General features: G+C 28.7%; 1 protein-coding gene across 2 annotated transcripts in view; it reads left to right on the top strand.

The window, feature by feature from the left end:
* The window catches only part of LOC129980931 (uncharacterized), a 259,342-nt gene that overhangs the window by 67,932 nt on the left and 171,130 nt on the right, over window positions 1-20,280 (top strand). For both annotated transcript variants that reach the window (XM_056091431.1, XM_056091432.1), the window contains exon 2: window positions 8,971-9,013. The gene's annotated coding sequence lies outside the window, so the exon portion shown is untranslated. The remainder of the gene's footprint in view (window positions 1-8,970; window positions 9,014-20,280) is intronic.

Raw genomic sequence — 20,280 nt, 5'->3', positions numbered from 1 at the left:
AGTTATTGCTCCATTTGTGATTTTAAATAATACAAAGAAAGATTCGAGGAAATTTTTACTAATGGAATTAAGAACTAAACAACAATAAAGTACTGAAATGAACAATGTACAATTATATGTGTATATATATATTTTTTTTGTTTATATTTTGACATTTATTATCATATTTATGATTTCTTTGACATTTTTTTATTAACTTTGCAATTTAAACGTTACAAATTATTTCTTTGCAGTTATGTAATTCTGAATGCATATATACTGAAATATAAGCAGATCAATTTTTTTTATAATCGTTCAAACAAAATGCTATTTTTGAAAAGATTTTTAAAAGTCAGATTTAAAAGAAAGGCATTTGGCATTCTATTTTGTTCTTAATTTATGCACCGTTTTTATTATTATCTCTTAAAGCTATATTTTAAGCGATACTCGATATTTTCAAGCAAATGTAATTATTTCGGGATATATTTTAATCCATCTATACTGACTTTCCTTTAAATTTTTTTTTATTAAGTATTGGCTTTTAACATCCAAAAGAAGATTTCATCTTAAATGAATTACTTGATTTATTTTAATGTGTTACAGAAAACCTCATTATAATTTTTTAAAAAAATTGCTTCAGAAATTAACATATTTGAACCATTTTATTCACATATAAATCTACAGAAATAACTATTTTAAGAAAAAGAATTTAAAACGTTCTTATTCCTCTAATGCCATTTAGTATTTATTTTATGTCGCATTTTAATGGTATTTTAATCTTATATAAGAATTTATTTTGGACATAAAATGTTAAACTTAAAATACCATTTTTATTTTATCATTTTTGTTCATTTCAAAAGCAAAGACCATCGCAAAGTTAAAGTTAATATACTCTTCACAGTCAACCTTTTCAAGACAAAATATTCTAGAGCAATGCCTAAGAAAGGGAAAAAAAATCTCCAACAAACTCTTATTTTGTGTAGTTAATTTGCTATTTTATGCTCCAAGACTCTTGATAAAGACCGATAGATTTCCCGAATATTTTTCTTGGGCCTTTTTACTGCCAGCTTTGCTTGTAGTAAACAAAGAATTTCAGCACCTAAAAAGAAAGCTTTCAACGCTATAAAAATCGAGCGCCATTTCCCCTTCAATCTCCTGAAGACCATTTTTCGAAGCAACTTAACGGTAAATATGCCAAACCCATTTCACAGATATCAACATCCGAAATGACTAAAAAAGCTTTTCAAACTCGTAATGCTGCGCCGTTTTTTTTTCCCTCTTTCATTTATTATTATTTCTATTTTTTTTTTATTTTTTTTTTTTTTTTTGCACCTGCCTTGCGGCGTCGAAAACATGTTTCACTGGCTGTCCATAACCAAAGAGAGGACCAGTTAATTTTATGCAGGTCGTGGAAAAAAAATTATTTGGAAGAGATAAGAAGGTGTGTTTTTTTTTCAACTATTGCCCTGGGGCAAGACAATGTCGTTTTTGAAACTGTAATTTCCGCGTTTTTAGCCTCGATTTGCTGAGTTGAAAGTGACGTAGGAAAAGAATCATCAATGCAGATTTCAAGCTTGCGGGATTTGAATGAAAGGTGTTTTTCTTCTCTCAAATATGCTTCTTTTTAATTCGCTTTTTTTCCCCCCTCTGTTCTATCTGTCGAAAGTTCATTGTATGGAATGCTGATGAGTCTGGTCTTGTAAGAAGCACGATTATGCTTCTTTAAACATTCTTTGTAGTTACTGCATTTGCATTTTAATAAGTGTTGCTTGCTTTTACTGTTAAGGGCATGGAGAAAGGTATTTACTTTTTTGAGATTTCTTCTCTGTAGAAAGAACTTCTTCGGAATTAGAATTGTTCTTCATCAAAGAAAAAAAGCATTTTGTTTCTTTTTAAATTTATCTCAGTTAGGTTGCATTAAAAAAAATTCAAATGCTAAAAGTTTGAAAGCAATTACAACAAACTGAGATTTTTTGGGTGTCTGTTTATTTTCCGACAGTATATTTATTTTCACCTAAAGTGTTTTCTGGTTATATGCATTCATTATGTATAATAAATAATATAATTTAAACTTTAACTTTTATTTTGAATATAATTTTTTTTTTTAATTTTACTTTAGCATAAATGAATACAGACAAAAAAATATCTAAATCTTGCTCCAGCTTAAATCAAATGCCACTGAACCGTTTAGTTTTATTGTCCATATCATTTTAAATTAATGATAATTTGCCTAAAATAAACTAAAAAAATTAGATGTAATTCTTATTTATGAAAATTTGTTAAATGTTGACTGATTTTAATGTTTATTTTAATTTTAATAACTCTCTATACCTGAAATTCAACTTTATAATTAATAAATATGTTTCTTTTCTTTTTTTAGAAAAAAGTATTGGTTAAAATTTTTTTATTTACTATGACCCAATTTTATTACTTGCAGATTTGTGATATGAAAGGGTAAAAGAAGCAAAGAGCCTGATATTGTCAGTTTTAAATCTTAAAATTCATATTAAGTAAATTCAGAATTTTAGAAGTTTGCTTTTACCAGCAGTGTAAAATAATTGTTATGTGCACACTTGCAAGCGGTTTTTATTTATATATTCTAAAATTGAGATTTTTCAATCTCTATGGTTGATTCCTTATCTAATTACTATTTTTATGCTTATTATGCTATAGAGAAAGGTTGAAAATTATGCAAATTATAAAATAAAGTTTTGTTTATGTATAAATAAATACCTATGAAACAACTGCAGAAACTAATGAGTGCAAGTCATTACAGATAATAAAATGAAATTAAAAGGGAATTTTTTTATTAGTTACATTTTTCTTCAATATTATTAAATCATTCGTATTCGTATAATTATTTCGAACGATGAATAGTAGAGCGCTGATACTGGCTTTTGAATGAGAAATAAAATAATTATCTGTTCATCTTTAATGATGTCATTAATTATCTGATATGTAATTTAAATACTAACACACACAAATTAACTATTTTCATTTCTGTACACCTCTTACATTAATTATGACGATGTATTTATATGATAAAACTTTTTTTTTAGAATCAAAATAATAACAATTATGATAACGGTTTTCATGTTCAAAATCGTCTGCCATTCTTAGATAATAAAAAAATGTGAAAGAAAAAACTTTTTAGAACTTCATAATTACTTTCATCTTGCATGGACATGTCAAGTAAATAAATTATTTGCGGGGAACTTATTAATTAGAAAAACCTTGTAGATATATTTTGTTAATTGTTTAAGGTTTTTTTTTTTTTTTTTTTTTTTTTGCGTGATGGTACATGAATACACAATTAAATTGGAAGAGAATTGGGGGTAGGTAGGTAGGGTAGAATTTTTTTAAATTATAAGTATGATATTACTTTGATAATTAGGCTAAAAAGTCCATGTATTAAAAAAATTAGTATTTGTTGTCATTAATATATATGATAACATTTATTATTTTTTTTATTTTCACAAGTCTATTAACTTATTATTTCAAACAACAATGATGCTTCATTTTACAAAAATAATATTTAAAAAAAATGTGATGGAAAATAAATTCCTTTCATTATTAAATTGTTTATATGAGCTATTCTCAGTTACTGTATTTATAAATGAATAAAAATATGTTTCTCTTATGCATTGCTAATATTAATAACTACTACATTAAAATAATTAATAGAATACTTTAATCACATATAGTCGATTAAGTTAAAATATTTAAATTGAAAATACCATACAATGGGGAAAATAGATGAGATCATGATGATGTGTTTAAAAATTTATTTTTAGATAAAGAAAATTATGAACTGATTTCCATTCCTATAGTTTGATGTTGACAATATATTTCGATTATCTTGACTAGATATAATATTTAGATGGATTAAAAAATTGTTGAAAAAGCATTTATAATATAGTGAACAATTCTAGACACTTTATTATCTAACCCAATAAAAACTCATAGTTAAAATATGTGTCCAAACATTCATATTGATATATGCTAACCTGAAATTTATATCATCAATATATAATTTCGATTTTCCCCCTCTTATCTGCAAAAAGAAATATGTCTGACCTATTTCTTTTATCTCACTACGGATAGATCAAGAAATAAATATTTTATTTTTATGCCTACATTTTCATAAACCAATCCATCAAGATTTAGTATATCGATCTGCTCCGGATGTATTTTTCCGGGGCGCATCCGTATTCCGCCCCTGTACTGATAGCTAGCCGAAGGAAAAGACCTAAATAATAGCAGAAACTTCTGATGTCTGTCATTTGAACCATGGAAGCTTTATACGAGAAAAAAATGTCATAAAATAGAAATAAGAGATGTGGATTTTCGATTTCAGAGAAACCTTTTCTCAGATGGAAGTTTGAGATAAAATCTCATGTATATACATAGATATTAGAATATCATTTCAATATATTTAATAGTATTTCTAAATCCTAGGCACGTCACGGTTCTAGTTTAAATTTTTAGCACGTAAAATCCTGATTTCTTTTGAGTTTCAAGCACATGGGCTTAGTTTTCTACTTTAAAGTTAGAGGGAATTTTTTTTTTGTGCCCACTTCTTTCATTTTTTTAAAATTCTGTTTTTAACTAAGAATACCTTATAAGAATAAAAAATATTTCAAACTTTAGGTTGCCGCATTTTTTTCTCATCTTTTTTATTCTGTATTTAACTAGAATATCTGATAAAAAAGTATTCCAAATTTTAGGCTGCAGCATTTTTTCCTATACTTTTTTTATTCCGTTTTTGACTAAGACTATCTGATAAAAAAAAGAATATTCCAAATTCTAAGTGCCAGAATTTTTTTCCATCTTCTTTCTGCATAGCGGTTTTCGCATTCAGTGAACTTTCTTTAGTACGTTATTTAAAGGATTATGCTAAGTGTGATAAAATTTCTGGTGCGGAATAGAATGGTTTAAGTCATTTTTAATGAAATATTATTCATTAAAAATAATAATTTTAGTATGTTATCATTATAATATCTCACTGTATTAAAAAAAATACAAAGCATTTTAACATCATAATTTTTTTTCAAATACTTGGACAATTAATAAAGATAATCTTTGCATTTTTATTGAGAAAAAAATCGTCCGGAGTAACAATTTGTAAATATTTTTACTTTCTTGAATTTTATCATGGAGCAAATGTAAAATATTAAAATCTTTATTAAGTACATAACGATATTTGGGATAATTTTATTACAGAGCATGGACTCATTTTCATTGCTGTATCAGTTTTTGGATTTCATTCTTAGAAACCAAGTGTGTAGGAAATAATTTCAGATTTTAATTTTATTTTGAATGAAAATAAATTCTTTTAGTTTTGATTGTCTTGACATTTGATTTTGATTTGTAATTAAATCACTATGACGAATGAAAGCGTCGCACAATAATAGGTAAAATAAACGACAATATAATAGACACAATATTATAAATTTAAAAAAACAACAGTTTAGAAATGAAGGTGATAAATTACCATTATGACGTTTTAAGAGGTTTCACTGTAAATTTGAAGATAATAAACAATTTATTCTAAAGAGCAGTTATTTAGTACAAGTAACTTCCATTACGACACTTTAATCCTAAAATTGAGATCGATCGTTTTAACACGCTAAATCTTATAGTTGAATACCAGCTGTAAACTATGACATGCATGATTTAAAAATCGTTGAAAACTTTTACAAGGCCATTAAAAATAAAACAACAAGTTTTGGCAAGCAAGGTATTTCTTAGGATTAGATGCTCTCTTAGAAATGATGTTTGAACTTTTTAATTGGGTTATAAAAACATTTCAACTAGATTTTTTTCTTCTATAACTTCCGAGAAAATTGTCAAAATACAATCATTTTCACACCATTTTAAACTTGGAAAAAAATGGCTTTCATTCATAGCAATTTATTTTTGTGCAATAACTTTCACAAATTTTGATAAACTTTAAAAATATTTTATATTTAATGAATTTTACAGCATTAATTTTCATTGTTCTAGATACAACTTTAATGTTAAAGCGAATGGCAACGATATCAAATGTATTTTTTTGTGTGTATTCATGCTTTCATTAAGAACAAACATATAAAAATGAAATAAACAATGAAAAATATTATCTTGCTTCAGTGTTTCGAATCAAATGTACGAAGATTTTATATTTTATTTATAAATTATATTTTATTACAAGATTCAGAAACATGAAGAAAATGAATCTCACCGAACATAGAATCATGAAATGTAGCCGGGCGGTTAATTTCGGTTATAATTTTACAGAAACCGTCAAAATTGCAAGGTGTTCTTTAAAGAATGACTATAATGAACTTGGGAAAAAAAAACTTGTTTGTAAATTGATCTGTTAATTGGTTTAAAATAATCTGTAAATTCATTAAAAATTCTTTAAAAAATTAGTTGCTGATGAAAGCTTTGCATCTTCGTTAGAATGATATATTTTAATTCTAACAATAATAAGTCACAGTTATTTCTTTTCTAAGTAACTATCAACATACAAATAACAATAAAAATTATATCTATAGATCATGTATTGAAACTATTATATTAATTATGATTTATTATGGATTATTGTAACTTATTATATAAAAAATATTATATTATTTTTTTTCAAATTTAAATGGAATTTCATATAAATCGTTTGTCTTAAAAATAATCATGCAGTTTTTTTTTATTTCATTTAATGTAGAGTTAGAGTTAGAACGAATTTCAAATCTGAAAGTCGTCTGCTGAAACATAAAACTTGGATGCTTTTTTTCGCTTCTGCAATAAAGTTAAAATGCTCTTGGATTTAACATTTTTTTTTTGTTAGAAATCACATTTTACGGTCAATGGCACATAAAACGAGTAGAATAATAATAAAAAAACCTCTCTTAGTTATAAAAAAATATATTCTGTGTGCCTACAAAAAAGTTTCTTAAGTTCAACCAAGCAAGGATCCTTTAGCCGAAAAAAAAGAAAGATAGAAAGAAAAAAAAAAAGAACATAAAATAAATGAATGTGTGAAAGTTGTATCCTTCGGCCAATAAACTTTTTTTATATTTAATGAAGAAGAAAAAGACGCCACTCTAAATATTTACATCGTTTTCACATGATTGCTCGAATGCTATGCTGATAAAATATTTGTTCTTCGAATTTATGGGTTGTAAAGGATAAATAGCCATCTTTTCGGCACTTTTTTTTTTGCATATTATCTTGGTAAAATAAATCATATTGCATGTATTCTACGAGTTAGTGATTTTGAACAAGCTATCACTTGCCTTGTCAATGTTTTAAGATCAAATAGAAACTCTCATCTCTGGAACTAGAGGGTTGCAATTTTGAGATTCAAACTCAAATTTTCGGAAATTAAATATCTGTCGTGCACGGCAAACTGCAAATTTAAATCGAACTGTCTCGTGCTGATGAAGCTTAGATGCTTCATAAGTGTTGTCCACAACGTCTTTGTTGGTCAAGTTCACGAAATTCGTCTTTAAAGAATTCTTATTGTAACTTCAAAATAGCTAATAAATGAATAATTAAAATCTTATATTAAACTAAAGCGAATAAATTTTCATCTCTTTCTTAGGTGTACATTGGATTCAAAAATTAGACTGGTGTAAGACACTTAGGACTTATAGATGGGTTTACATTCGGCCAGTTGGCGGCGCATACTTAGAAAGATTGAAAAATGTACGATACATGGCAAGTACTTGTCCCGACGGGACAACAACATGCCGCTGTATTATATATTTTTTTTCTTACTGCGCAGGTGTTTGTAGAGTTTGGCGAGGTTTTTTTGGTGTGAAAAACTGATTATTTATCCTAGATTAATTTCGACATTTTTTGCTCTTTGTTCTTTCTGATGTGAAGTTGTGTACTTTTTTTTGCCATTTTTTTTCTATAGTTTTTCAAATTTAATATATGCTGACCTTTTCTTTATTTTACCATATTTCTTTTTGTAAATATCCAGGATTTTAATATAATACGCAGTGAAAAAGAAAAATTCAGGGACGATAAAACGACAATTTATAGCCAAGCATGGAATATCTGAATCTGTCTTATGAAATTATGGCAGACATGAATCAGTCCCTTTCTGCACATGCATTGCCTTACTGGCCATCTTATAACATGCCGAAGTGTAAACCCACCATATATTGTTGCAATGTTTATTAATTGCTTTCTATATTTTTCTCTTATTGCAAAAAATCTAAATATGGCTTTATTTAGCCCGTGTAAAAACGTATAGTTATAATTATCTTTTCAACGCTGTCTAAGAAAAGATTTTCCCTTGTATTTTGCTTTTTATTTTAAAACTTCATGTTTTGGAAACTATTTTAATTAACGAGAAAAGCAGTTATTCATTCTTTAAACTCAAAATATTTAACTATTTACGTTGAAAAAAATTATTATGACATGAGACTTCAAGCGTAAAAATAAATGTTTTCAACATTGTGAGTGCTTGTGGAAAATTCATTAAAATTTAAGGTAACAAGAAGGTAATGTAAACAAAGTCAGGAGAGCGCTAGTTAATGTGTATAATAAGAATGGAGTTGTAATTTAAACAAACTTGTTTTAGACTGTATTTACCTCCTTGTTTGCTTCTGTTTGCCATGGAAATTATTCTTTATCTTTTAGTATAAAATTTGTTAGAAAAACATTTATCATAAATTATGTTTGTTCGCATTATTTGGATAAAATCCTTTATCTTAAAAGTATTATAATAATAAAAAATAAAAATCGTCTTATTTTTATGGAAAAAAAATACTGCGACTTCAATGATATTTTTTATTCAAAATGTGGAAATAATCGTTTGCCGTATTTTTTTTTATAATGAAAACATATGTTTTTTTATTTATTTTTTTATTTTTCAGTAAGTGAAAAAGGTATTCAAATTGTAATTTCAAATTTTCTTTATATTTTGATAATCATATTTAAATATGTGTACATATAAGTGATACTGTAGACAAATTTTGAACAATTTTTTGTTTTTTATAGGAACGTCTCATTAAGATTCACCTCTTCAAGAACGCTGACAAATGTAAGTAAATTTAGTGTTTTTTTTTTCCTTTGTAAATTAAACTTATTTTAAGTTAAAGAAAAATAAATAAAATAACAATCTATTGCATAAATGAAATCAAAATTAGTTCAGTATTTTCCCTGTCTCTTTGAATTGTTGCCAATGTGAAGTGAAATGTAATTTAAGTAAAATTAGTTGTTTTAATTTTTAAATGATCATCATTTTTGAAGACATTAAAATGGCTGCAATGATAGTATTATCGAAAACACATCAATATTTATTTGGCTAATTAGATTTATTTTTACATCTCCAATATTTAGAAAGTTACAACGAAATGACAATTTCAACCTCCCCCCATTTCCACCCCCTTTGAGCTGGATGGGCCATTTACGAACTCATCCGAGATTTTTATTTTTCTAACAACGTATATAAACTTTTCAACGAAAGGGGGGGGGTTCTAGGGACCAAGATTAATAAACAACTGAAGAAATTTTCTCGAAGTCTTGTCATGAGAAGCATTGCAATATGTAATCTTCCTGTAGGAATCTACATAAAAAACGCACCAGATTCTGAAGTTGTTCATACTATTTATAAAAACAAATGAATAGTAGATAAAAAGATATATAAAAGCAATAAAATAATATTCATTGATAATAAAAATAATTTAAATATTTTTAGAAACATATTGTAATGCTGCTTCCCAGCATAGTTGGTTCCACCATCTGAAAGAATGTTTTACAGTCGTCGGTACTGGACGGAGCCGGTGTCGCGTCGGGGGTTCCAGAGCTTGGCGACGAATTTGGCGACTTTAGCGCCAAAATAGGTTATACCCGAAACATCGAGAATTTTCCCGTTCCGTCTAGTAGGAACCGAGATACGCCTCGAACGTTCCTGATTGGTTGAGAGGCTTCTAGCCCCGCCTTCTGAGACCTATAAAAGGAGGCGGCCGCAGCAGCTAGGGCAGAGTAGTCGGAATCGACAGTAAAGAACTGACCTTCCAGAGATTAAGCGGAGCAGAGACGGAGTGAAGCTAGTGCTGAACTAAGCTGTGCGCTACTGTCTGTCCGTCTTGTTATACGCTGCTGTGTATGCTGTCGTATGTGTATGCTGTTGTTGCTGCACGTCTCGGCTGATGATAATCGTCTTCTGTGCTGTATATAGTTGTCGTCTTTATGTTGTCCTGTGTGTTTTCGTGTAAATAAACGTCGTTGTTTTATTTTCTACTGCCGCCTGGTGATTGAGCGTTCTTCACACCTTATAACTTCCAATATCCAAACGAACCCCGGAAATTTCGTAACAATATTAATGTTAAAATGTGTATAAACTATCCAATTATCGCATAATGCCATGAATGGAGATAAATAAAATAAATGCATAATGAAAAAAGGACATTAACTGGGTAGCTAAATTTATATGGTAGTGCATTTAATTATGAATTTTCGAAAAGAACAAAATATAATAGTAAAATAACTTTCCTTTTAGAAGCATCCGCACTTAAAATTTAGTTTAGTTATATTAAGTTCTGTTTTAAAGCAACACTAGGTCTATTTGAGAGGTACCTCGTCATTCTGAACCGCGATCAAATGACGAGGACGACACCTGAGATGCTCCCCCCCCCTTCAAGCTTCCTCACCAAACCAGCTGGAGGACATGAAATTAAAATTAAGGCAGCGAATGAACCAAATTTCATAAACAGATTGTAGAAGACTTGGTAAACTGAAGTAAAAAAAAATACCAATGCAGTGTCTTGTACATACTGAGAATGCTGCACGTACGCCCATGCTGATTAATAAAATATTACTTTCTGTAAGTCTCATATTATATATAATTTATTTTCCTGTATGAAAATCATTTATCACTCAAATATTAATGAAATTTCCCACAATCCATGTTTTATGTGTTTATAGTGGTCTGTTTTTATTCTGGAAGATCCAAATCACTTTTATATAACTTGAAATTTCCGGCTATCTCTAACTTTTGTTACTATTATTATTATTATTGTGGCTGAATTTATCTTCCCGTGCTATCTATAATCTCCACTTGAAATCTGATTTTATTCCATTTATTTGTTTCAGCTGCAGTTACTTCCAAACAGAGTAATAAAAATGCAGTGCCAAATAATTAAATTTGTGAAAAATTCAAATTTAGCAATTATAAAAACATTAGGATGTTTTATCCTAATGTTTAGGAATTTTATCAAATATACGAATATTTGATTACGGCCTTATGTGTCTTATCACATTCGTTTAGTTGTTAGAGTATTTATAAACAACCGACATGTACTTCAGTAATTTTATGTAGCAATGGGAACGTTGGGCTGTTCAGATTTATAACAGATAAACGAAAACTAATACATTTTCACAAAATTAATAGATTAATTAAATAAAGAGGACCAATTTAAAATAAAATATTAACATAATAAAAATCGTTAACCGATGAAAATAAATTGACTAGCTTATTTTAACCCTTTCTAGGACCGTGGGAAGTATGTTTCCCACCAAATTTATCCATCTTTGTATGAAATTTTGTAGGTTGGCATAAGTTCTGACAAATTTTTTTTAGTAAGTCAGAAACTTAGATGCTTCAGTTCTTTATCTCAGACAAAATGATGTGTCTTGATTTATTACTTAATTATTAATTAACCAAATTAATGAATTAATCAAATTAAATTTATCTAATAAGCTAAATGAATCCCTTTTCTTATTCTAATTGCAAGCCTAAAATATTTTAACATAATATGACTAGAAAAAAATGGCCCTTTTAAGGGTTAAAAGGGGCCTCATAATGTACATTGTCTAGGGCTGCAAAATATCTAAATTCACCAGTTGTCCGATAGAGAGCTTTATAAGCATGGATAGGAGAAAAACATGGAGATGGTAATGGGATAGAAATTAAGATTTAACTGCTGAAATTAGACTAAAATTAACTTATCTTATTATTATGCATAATATGATTCTGAGGACGGCAATATGATTCCATTTTTTAAAAAATTGAACAAAAAATAGTTTTTTTTTTGAATTTGTCAAAAAACAAACAAAAGAAACAAGGAAAATATATAAGGTTTATTAATATGATTACAAAGATTATTTTTTCCTATTTTTATAAGATTTAAAATCCTTTTTAAGCAATAAGTTTCAGAAGTTATCGAGGAAACAATGAATTAGTTTTTAATTAATTGAAATTCTGATTAAAATTTCAAAAAGAAATGCTGCGAAATATGAATTTTCATCTTCTAAGAAATCCATGTGTTAAATTTGGTAGCTATTACCAAACGGTCTGTTCTGTAAAAAACCAAGATACATACATTCGTCTTTATTATTAGTAAAGATAATCGCGGTTAATGTTATAACAATAACTGATTATCTCTTTCTTCTACAGTTAATAATTCCATTTTTGGACATTTGTTACAAAGCAGCAACTATGTTGAAACTAAATGCCCTCGCATTTCACTCTGGCCCACCAAACATCCGAAGCATGTCACTGTGCTTCATTATCTGCCCATTAAACTATGATTAATGACTAATAATCTCAGCTGTACGATTCTCACATCGATGTCAGCCGCCACGGCAGGTTTGAAGGAATGTTTATCAAAAATGTATTTAGTGTGTCGCAACTTGGGTCTTTTAGGATTCTTCTTCTCAAGTAGGTCAGAGAGTCAGTTCTGGAGGAAGTGGCAAGGGGTTAAAGGACTTCAGATGTCATATGGGAATTTCTGTTCGCCTAACTTTTTCTCCAGGGACGTGTTGCGCTATCGTAATGCATGTGATGATATAACCAAACGTATTCAGAAAAAAAAGTAATAATATATGAAAAATTAGTGTTAATGAATTTTAGATTTACAGATTTAGCCTAATTATTTTTCTTTTTCAATTGTTCTTTAAATCCTGTTCGGTTTGTTGCAAATTTTTATGAAAAAATATTTTAAAAACATTTTCAACACATTTTGCTGTAAATTCTTCTTTGTCACATAAGTATGTTCAACCATATTGCTGACATTAGAGCGTGTATATTCTGTGTAAAGTTAGAAATTAAGAAGAACTCTTCAGAAATTAAAATTTCTAAATTTGAACTCTTTACTAATATGTAAAAATGGGCACCAATATGACAATTTAATACTTGGACGTCATTCGGAACATTTTTGCAATATGGGAGTCCCCCACTCATCCCGAACATTTGATCACTGATTCTATCCAACCACTAAGCTGAGATTAACAACAAATAACCTCAGCAATACGACTGTTTATCTGAAAAGCATTTGTAGTGTCGCAACTTAGTAGGTGTTCTTGAGTTTTTACTACCTCCCCCAAATAGTCAGAACGATGTTCTTGAAGGAACTAGGGGCTAAAAGGACTTCCTGGGAGGTGAAAATTCCATCTGCTGCAGCACTTTCCTTGGCGGGACGTGTCCTGCATCTTTATCGTGGGTGGGCGCGATCGTAACATGACGCTTGGGTTGGTCGGCTTTCCCCTTTTAGATTGAAGGAACAGATTTGCACCTAAAAAGTGCCGCATATGAAACGTGACGCAATTGCTAAAGACGCACAAACTGCTGGTGCCGATGACAGAGAAACAAAAATATGTCATAACGCAATCGTGTCGCCGGCTGTAAGCATCTGCTCTGCCGGCATTGGTCAAAACATTCTTGTTGAAGCGTAAGTTTGCGATGCTTTTTTTCCAAACTTCATAGGAAGTTATTGGTAGAATGTCAGCCAATGAAATTATGTACTAAACTGTGTTGCTGCGAGGAATTATGAATTCGAATTTTCGGTGTAGTGCTGTAAAAAAAGTGTGGTATATATACTTTCTTGAGAAAGTAAGAGTTGATATGGTTCAAGAATATCAATGAATTCTGTGTTAACTTTTAACTGTGTTAGTGAAAGAAAAGGAATGCAAAATGTGAATAATTTAATGTTTCAGTTACACATAATATTTGGCATTTTAAATTTTCAACTTCGTTCTTGATAAAACTATTAATGAGAAGGTGTTCAAAATTTAGTTTTTATTAGTCGCCTTTGATGACTATTTGACCAGCTTCTTCGATCGAAATAGTAGAACCGATGCAGCACCAGAAAGACCAAGTTTCGCTTGGCAGTTTTTTTTTTTTTTTTGGTAAAATTGTGTTTTTTTGATGAAAATACTTGGATACGAATCCCATATTGATTACATATGGATTTTTTCAATCTGATGAATATATGAATTCTTCATTTAAATAAAAAAAATTTCAATGCACTTAATTTAACACGCTATTCGAATTGGTTTACCCAATTGCATTGTTGCTATTGGCTGTGAGCCGAATTCGTATTCGGCAATGTCATGTAGCGCCATCTCACAAAATTTTGAGGTACCAGTAAGTTTTCATCCTATGGCAACAGTGCAAGTACCACAAAAATTTACGAGATGGCGCTTTATGACATTGTCAGCATGTGAGTAGATACAAAAAGGCTTCAATAGTTAGTTATAAGAAAATGTGGTGTTTTTGTATGTATGTGTAAAATCGCCTTTTTTCTTAGAACATACAATTTACACTTTGTGTGAGAGTGTCAAAATATAAAGCATTCATACTTGAATTTGCGCAACAAAAACAACCAAAAAATAGATCTACACTATGCTGACTCTTTTTCATACAGACCTGTTGTTGTTTTTGTTTCTTATGGCACTTGCCATGGACAGGCCCGCTGTTACGAAGACAGCGATTTAGGCCTGTGTGTGCGCCTCTTGTTTTTTCAGTAGCGCCAACTAGGGCCAAGAGTACGACTTTGCTACTCACGCATCACTCATTCACTTGCACAACCCCTTTTCACAGGAGGGCACATTCACACATCTCACAGATAGAACAACGGAAGAACAACCATGCCCAAACCGGGACGCCCAGATCACAGGGAAGACGCGCTACCCCTATGCCAGGACGCCGGCTCATATAAGCCTTTATGTCTTGACCTCTTTTTCATAGTTTTTAATTAAATAAATTCTATAGAATCCCTAGGTTTACATTTAATGAAAGTATTTGATACATAGAAATAATTTTGATATCTCATACTTAACTTAGAATGTCTAGACATTCTGTATAATGCCGGCATTTCATATATCATCGGTAATACATATATATTATGGGATATCCTATAGAAAAAGAAAACGCACTCTTTTTGGTACACGAGCATAACGTTTATGAAAATAACAATATCTTTGAAATTAATACATTTTTTAAATTTGTTTGAATTATCTTTGTTTATGCAAGAATAGGCCGTTAGTCATGGATCATTCATTTCGACCCAAGCAAGGCGTAGACATCTAATCTCACCTGCATTATTACATAATCCTCTTGAAATGGCCATTTCAAATCATAGCCCATAACAATCCTTTAAGATGAGATAAACCGTCGAGTATATCTAGGTTGAAAATTATATAACTGTTTTCATTATGGGGAGTGGGCCCATACCTACTAACATTCTTTGACTCCTCCTCTAACCTATCATTTCTAGTTTTCAAGCATTCCCCGTTGATGCATAACCGAAGTTTTAAAAAAGTGAATTTGTCAAATATCAATTCTAGTGTTCCTTCACCCCTTAATTGTCTGAGTCCATGCCAGAGATAAACACATTAGGGAAGGCTTAGAGACATTTTATGGGAGAGAAAAAAAAAACAGAACAACTACAAAAAAAGTAGGATTTAGAGATTTGTCACGAATTTAATCGAGCGTGTGGTCTCTTCCATCGTGGAAGACACTCCACCAAACGGTTTCTTTTCTGTCTAAGAATAACAACCCCGATTCGTCCGGGTTGGGGTACGACGAGGAGATGCAAAATGTGGGTCGACGTGACTGATGGATTAGTATAATTGCAGTTTGAGAGCCGGCGATTAACTGCTGCAAATCGGCTCTATGACCGACGAAACTTGCGTCGGCAGAAATGGGGCGTAGCATAAATAGGATGCCATTACAATTAATCAGCGCTTTTCAGTCGAATAATTGTATAGCACTCCGGAGTGGACTTGGTAAAGTAAGTCTTGTAAGTAAATGGAGTGTTGGGTGTGTATAATAATCATTGTAATATATGAATTGTCACTTTATTTCGCTACAGTGCGCGGAGAAATGATGATTTTCGGATTGTTTGTTGCTAGCCGCCTTTTGCGACCATTTATTTCTTAGTGAATATAGGAAATGTTTAACCTAGAAAGCATTGATTTGCCATTTGACTCCACAATTTTATTTCCATTTATAAACTTTGCATGAGTATTCCAGATGGCAACATGATTGTTTGGAAATCTTTTTTTAACAACTTTTTGATAAAGATTTGTAGAAAAGACACATATATGGCAATAACAATGCTAGAATTAGATTTTAACTGAGAACTTGGAAACAAAATACCAATATGGCTGCTGTATGAATAATTTTACCACTAAAAATACTATTAAAATAATCTTTTTTGAATTGTAAAAAATATATTGGTGGAAAGGGACTTCTATTTGTATTGCAGGATTGTTTTAATATGATTTGTGGTACTGGGATATTGTTTAATTCATAATGCAACCATTTAGCACATTTTAATTTAAAAAAATTTCACGGGAAAATAATTAAAATAATTTTTAAAACTATTTTCCTAAATTATATGCAGTTATTCAAAGCACACACACACACTCGCACTCGCATATATATATATATATATATATATATATATATATATATATATATATATATATATATATATATATATATATATATATATATATATATATATATATATATATATATATATATATATATATATATATATATATATATATATATATATATATATATATATATATATATATATATATATATATATATATATATTGCGGAAAAAATAAGAAGTCATGAATTCTGGGGTTAATTTCTGTTGAATCTGTCATGCATTATTTTGGAAAAATATTTTTTAACATTTTAATATTAGAAATTAAAGCCGCAATTTTTAGTAGTTCTTACATCTGTTCTGGCTGTGAGGTCAATGAACCTTTCTAATCCAATGGAGTCTGATGACATCATAATGCCGCGAAACATTTAATCTATCTGCGTAATTTATTTAGAATTGCTGGTTGTATTTTTCGTAATGTAATTTCCTTTTCTGTTTCCATATGTAAAATACGAAGAAATAAAAATAATCGTCCATCTTCACTTGGAAAAATTTAAAGAATTCAAGCGATAAAATATTTCACTGCATAATGAAAACGATTTCTTTGAATGAATTAATTTCTTTGTAAACGATAAAATAAATGGTTAAAAAATATGCAAATAAATAAAAAAAATGCCAAAATCCAAAGGGAAAACAGCATGAGAGAAAAATTGCTGTCATTAAAAAGACATTTGTTAAATTTAATTAAAAAACCTAAAATTTCATTTAAAAAATAAAATTTAATTAAAAAATTTTAAAATTTTAATATGGTTTAAAGTTAATTGCACTTTCGGGAATTATTAGAAAAATACTTTAAAAATTCGTTTATCAATTTTTAATTTATAAACTTTTGAGAAATCGCTTCTAGATGCACATTCTCATTCTCGAAAGACTATATTTGCCAAATTTCGTCCAAAATCTGCTTTTGAGAGTTTCTTTTTTTAATAAGAGAAATAAATTTTCCAAAGTAATTTAAAGATGAAATTATCAGCTCATTATTATCATCGGATGAATAATGACTTTTAGATATTAAAATAGCATTAACGAGATTTTTCATACAGCATTGTCTGAAACGTACTTATTACAAATGTTATTTTCATATTTCAAGATGCATACAATCTATTATCAACACAAGTTTTTATAAATTAAGCGAGATTTTTTTAATCATTTACCAGCAAAAGAGAAGACTGATTACAATTATTGTTTTTTGAAAAAAATTAGAAACCATCATAATTAGCGTAATTGTGCTTCTAATTCAATATCGCACTTCTTGTTCAAAATATGCATTTGATTTTATAAATAAAGGAACACGGTGATTTTGGTGATATTTGTTCCAAGCGATAATTAATGTTCAAAAACAATGATGTTGAACCATCATTCTAAAAAATAATTAAAAATTTATCAAAATTTTAAAAAAATCATAAAATCTTATTTAATCAAACTAATTAATTTTCATCAAATCAAAATTAATTTTTATTAAATCCAACGTAATTAAATTTTTATTTAATCAATATATTCATTTTGATAAAAAAATGAAAATATTTTCAGATTTAATTTAAATCGGATGTAAAATACTCTATTATTCTTAGGTAAAATAAAATATTCAGCATTTTACAGACTTATAAACAACTTCTAATGATATTTATTATACAAAAAAAAAGGTGTCAGACGATTATTTGCAGATCTATTTATTATTGAACTACAAATATATGGAGATTTAAATTAAATGGAACAATAAGTAATTTATTGTTCGTAGGTGAAATAAAGTATTCAACAATTTGCAAAATTATAAACAAAATCCATGCAACAATTATTAAACTGAAACAAAGACATTCAAAAATTATTCTATCAAATTTCAATAACAAAGTGTAAATAAGTTATATTTTGAATTGAAATAAACGTATAAATTAAAATTACAAATTTATATATCTGAAAATTTTCGATTAAATGCACAACTTTAATGATTTATTTCTTGTTACATTCGATAGAATAGAGTCGTTAAAATTCTTGAATTTATCCTGTAGAGGCTCTCTTCGATTTTAAATGAGAATTCCTAAAGTTCCAAGAATTCTTTGAAATAAATCATACGTGTTAATGACGTGTCTTATTCATAATCTCAAGGGCCATCATTATTTTGATTTGCCATCGCTAGAGACCGCTTTTCGAACATTTATTTCGTAGAATTTATTATTTAAAAGAGAGAATCTGAGAAGGAGGAATGGCAGTATCGAACATAGTAAATATCTTCAATTTTCTGCAATAATTTCTGCTTAGTAGAAAGATTTATCATTTAATCCCTTAATGGATGGGGATTCTAATGTGTAATTTACGTTAATGTTAATATTAGTGCAAAGCTTGGATTTGGAATAATGGAAATTGTTTTCGCCTTTCATCACATAATTTCACACTCTAAAATATGGGCTATTGATTTTATTTTAAACCACGGTTATATAATCAACAGGTTAGATGAAATTTCTGTATGTTTTTTTTTTAATTCTATCGAAGTTGAAATAAATAAAGGGAATTTAACTGTAACAGAAAATATATTCATATTTTCTAATGATGTACGTTTTAGTTCGCAATGTATTTAGTAGTTTCTTTGAAAGTATATTTAAACATATGTATTTTGGTGGATTTAATATTAGTATGAATGTTACTTAGTTATTTTACCTTTTGTAGGCATTGTAGTAATTTTTTTAAATATTCAGTTATATCTTCTTATTTTCATAAATTTGCTAATTTGAGGGGGGGGGGATCAAAGAGTGCTTGAACTCAAGGTTCTTAACCTTGAATAGGTGAATAGAGTGGTGCCATGGCTATGAGGTTACTCAGTAAGTTTTTGAGCAAGATAAATGGAGGATTAACTTATTAGATAATAATTTTCATAAATTATTATCTAATTATTATTTCATAAATTATTACAGTGTTCTTTTATATCCTGATTTTAATAAAATAATGAATGTATTTAACGACCTCTGTGTTTGGAAGTCAAGTACGAAAGTTTATAGACATCCATAAAAATAATTTTTTGCTCTTAATTCAGTGGTAGAAAAGATTTTCGTATATTTTTGTTAATTATTTTAAAAAAAAATCTTCTTCATTTCTTGTAAATTGCTATGAAGTTTAGTTTGATGTGCGAAATTGAACCAATTTTAACCAGTTGCAGAATGAATTACTAATTATGTGTGAGTATATTTACATTTGGAATGTAAATATAATTATATTTGGCAAAATTTTTTAAAATCGTTTGATAAAAACAAATATCTTAGAGACGGGTCTCTTTTCATAATTGTATGCAATTCAGATAAATACTTGCCTGCGTTTTAATTTATACCTATTATTTGATGCAATTAATTATTAATATAAATAACATTGTCTTTTAGTCATCTCATTTTTTTATGCTTTTGCGTCTGGTCTTAAATTAATTATTATGTGTTTTAACGTTCCATAAAGCTTATAATTCTGAAAATAATTCTCGGTGGGGTTTAAAAACAATTAAGACTTATACAAATGAAACTCCTTTTGCTGAAATACTTCTGAGACAAATTGTAGTCCATAATAATTAACGCAAGCGGAAAATATAAAATTAACACCGTCTGGAAATTTTTATTGTTTATTAATTAATGTACAGTTTAGGAAGAAA

Source organism: Argiope bruennichi, chromosome 8 (genome assembly GCF_947563725.1).
Source record: "Argiope bruennichi chromosome 8, qqArgBrue1.1, whole genome shotgun sequence".
NCBI classification, from domain to species: domain Eukaryota; kingdom Metazoa; phylum Arthropoda; class Arachnida; order Araneae; family Araneidae; genus Argiope; species Argiope bruennichi.
This window is presented reverse-complemented; position numbering and strand designations above follow the sequence as displayed.